This window comes from Orycteropus afer, unplaced genomic scaffold, assembly GCF_000298275.1.
Source record: "Orycteropus afer afer isolate SDZICR_OR568_19922 unplaced genomic scaffold, OryAfe1.0 scaffold00031, whole genome shotgun sequence".
Classification (NCBI taxonomy): domain Eukaryota; kingdom Metazoa; phylum Chordata; class Mammalia; order Tubulidentata; family Orycteropodidae; genus Orycteropus; species Orycteropus afer.
In genome coordinates this window covers 2,020,614-2,023,505 of record NW_006921618.1, presented here as the reverse complement: position 1 = coordinate 2,023,505, position 2,892 = coordinate 2,020,614, and positions in this window count along the sequence as shown.

Sequence of the window (2,892 nt, the reverse complement as noted above, 5' to 3'; positions counted from 1 at the left end):
ACCATCTTGCCGAAACTCCCAAAGTTGTAAATCTTTATGGAAGCAGACTACCATGTCTTTCTCCTGCCAAACGGCTGATGAATTTGAACCAATGATCTTTTGGTTAGCAGCTGAGCACTTAATCACTGTGCCACCAGGACTCCTGCTTAAATAGAAAGCAAATAGTAAGCACTAGCTTTGTTATTCTGTTGCCAAGTGTCTACTGACCACCTTCTATTGCCAAGCATTTTGTTAAATGTTAGAGTAGTAGGGGAACAAGATAGATTCTAGACCATGTTTTCACTTTTTCTTCCTTCTACAAAGAATATGCTGCTTATCTTTCTCTTCTGTCACTCTGTATTTATCCTTTGAGACCAGTCCAGTGGTCATCTCTTCCAAGCTGGGATAGATAGTCCTCCACAGTGTTCTAAACCCACCTCCTACTTGGTCTTACCATCTTGGACTGCCAAAAAGTTCTGTTTCTCTGTTGTACTCATCTTGGGTGCCTAGCCCAGTGCAGTGCTGAGGGTGTGGCAGGGATTCAATCAATGACTCTTATACTGACTGGAAGAATTGTTTCCTATCATTGTCAGTTCCTATCATTTTCCAGTTCTTCACAGTTCATCCTGGTTCTGTCAGTCTATCATCATCACTATTCAAAGGCTTCGACAAGCCCCTGCTGGGGACATGATTACAGCTTAGAGTTTATGCTGGGTGGTACCAGGCCTCACTTCGATCCACTCCAAGTCATTTGAGCAGGCATTAATATTCAAGGACTGTGTTGCCATCTATTTAAAAATCATGGAGGGGCAGAGGTGATTCAAATACCACAGAGTTGTGAAGATAGAATGAGATTTCATAGATTATCCAATTTACCTCTCTGCACATGGAGGAATCCCTCCACAACATCCCTATCTAGTGGTCAAAGGCCCATTGACTGGGAGCTCATGACCTCCAAGACACTCCATCCCATTGTTGAAGGCCCCGAATATTCTTAGACTTACTTTCTGAAGCTGTAATGGGCAATTCTAGGAGGCATTGTCAGGGGGCCCAGCTTGAACCAAATTTTCTGTCCATATTTTTGTTGCTGACAGTCATCAAGTTGACTCAACTTATGGTGACCTTATGTACAGCAGAATGAAACTTTGTCTTCCCCTGAGTTATCCTCACAATCACCAGCATTATTGAGCAATTGTTGCAGCTATTGTGCCAAACCACCTCACCAAGAGTCTCTCATCCCTACTTGGCCCTCTGTTTCACCAAACATGATGTCCTGCTCCATCAATTAATCCTTCCTAGTGAAATGTCCAAAGAAAGCAAGTGAGAAAACATTCTGTGGTGATCCATAAAGATTTCATTGGCTGATTTTTAGAAGTAGATCATCAGGGCTTTCTTCCTAGTTTGCCTTGGTTTGGAAACTCCTCTGAAACTTGTCCACCATAGGTGATCCTGCCAATATTTGAAATACTGTGGCAGAACTTCCAACATCATAAGCCACCACATTACAACAAACTGACAGACAGGTAGTGGTTACTCATACTAGTGCTTATTGTTTACTCAGTGTCTATACTGTGTAAAGGATATTAAGGACCTGGTTTAATTTAGCCCTTGCAATATCTGTGGAGTGAGTTTTATTATTCCCATTAGAGGTAGGGAAACTGACACCCCAAATGAATCCAGCATAGTGAAATTATTGGACAAAATCACATAGCTAATATGTGATAGGCTTAGGGCTGGACTTATTATGTCTGTCTGACCACCCAGTATGCTCATATCCCTCAGTCTGCAGGGATAGGATGCCTTGGGCTGGCAGAAGAGCAAAAAATCAAGCACTTAGTTCTCCATGGATTCACTTATGCTGATGCCTGCCCAGTGGACCCTTCTTTCCTGCTGGCCTTGAACACCCAAAACAAGACTACTATGCTGTAGTGAGAAGCCAGCTGAGCTCATAAAGCCACATTCAGTGTTCCTACTGGGGTCTATAAGTACAGAACCTAAAGCTGCCCTATCTGGGGTCTGCTGAGACAAGTCTATCACCATTATAGTCCAACTTCTGATGTCCTACAGGAGAAATTTCAGAGCCTTTGGGAAAAGTGATACCATATAAGACTAGGGACATTTGGAGATCATGGATGGAAGAGGATGATCAGCAGAGATAATATCTATGGGGGTGGGAAGTGGGGAGAAACAAAACTGAAAGGAGGGGCATGATGCTTCCCAGGGTCCTGATGACTGGAAAGGAAAAGAAGTGAAAATTTGAAGCTAGGCCTGGGCTTCAATCCAAACTCAACCATTGGCTGTGTGTGAACATGGGTAAGACAATTAACTTCTCTGAGACTTGATTTCCCCAATTGTAAATGGAAGACCATAATCCCAACCTTTTAGTATCATAGTTTAGACTAGATAAAATTCTGTATACAAACTGCTTAACCCCATGCCTGGTACATCGTATGTGCTCAATATAGTAGCTATAGTCCCAGTACCAATACCAGGTGCCATTGAATTGACCTGACTCACAGCAACCCCTATGTGTATCAGAGTAGAACTGTGCTCCGCAGGGTTTTCATTGGTTGATTTTTCAGAGATAAATTGCAGGCCATCTTTTGGGTGGAATCAAATCTCTAACCTTTGGGTTAGTAGTTGAGCATCTTAACCATTCACACCACCCAGGAACTCCATAGTCTCAGTAGCAATGGTAATATGCATCCGAAATGTGTCCTTCCTAGCAGTAATTGAAATAATTCACATTTGTTCAGCCCCCTTTGCAGTTTACGAAGCACTTTCCTGACCATTGTTTCGTTTCCTTTGTCTGAGACCTGCCAGGCTGGCCACACTTGGTTGGGGATGCGAATCAGAACAGCAGGCAACGATGGGAGGTCCTGGGGCTGCACCTGAGCGATGATGAGCCATTCC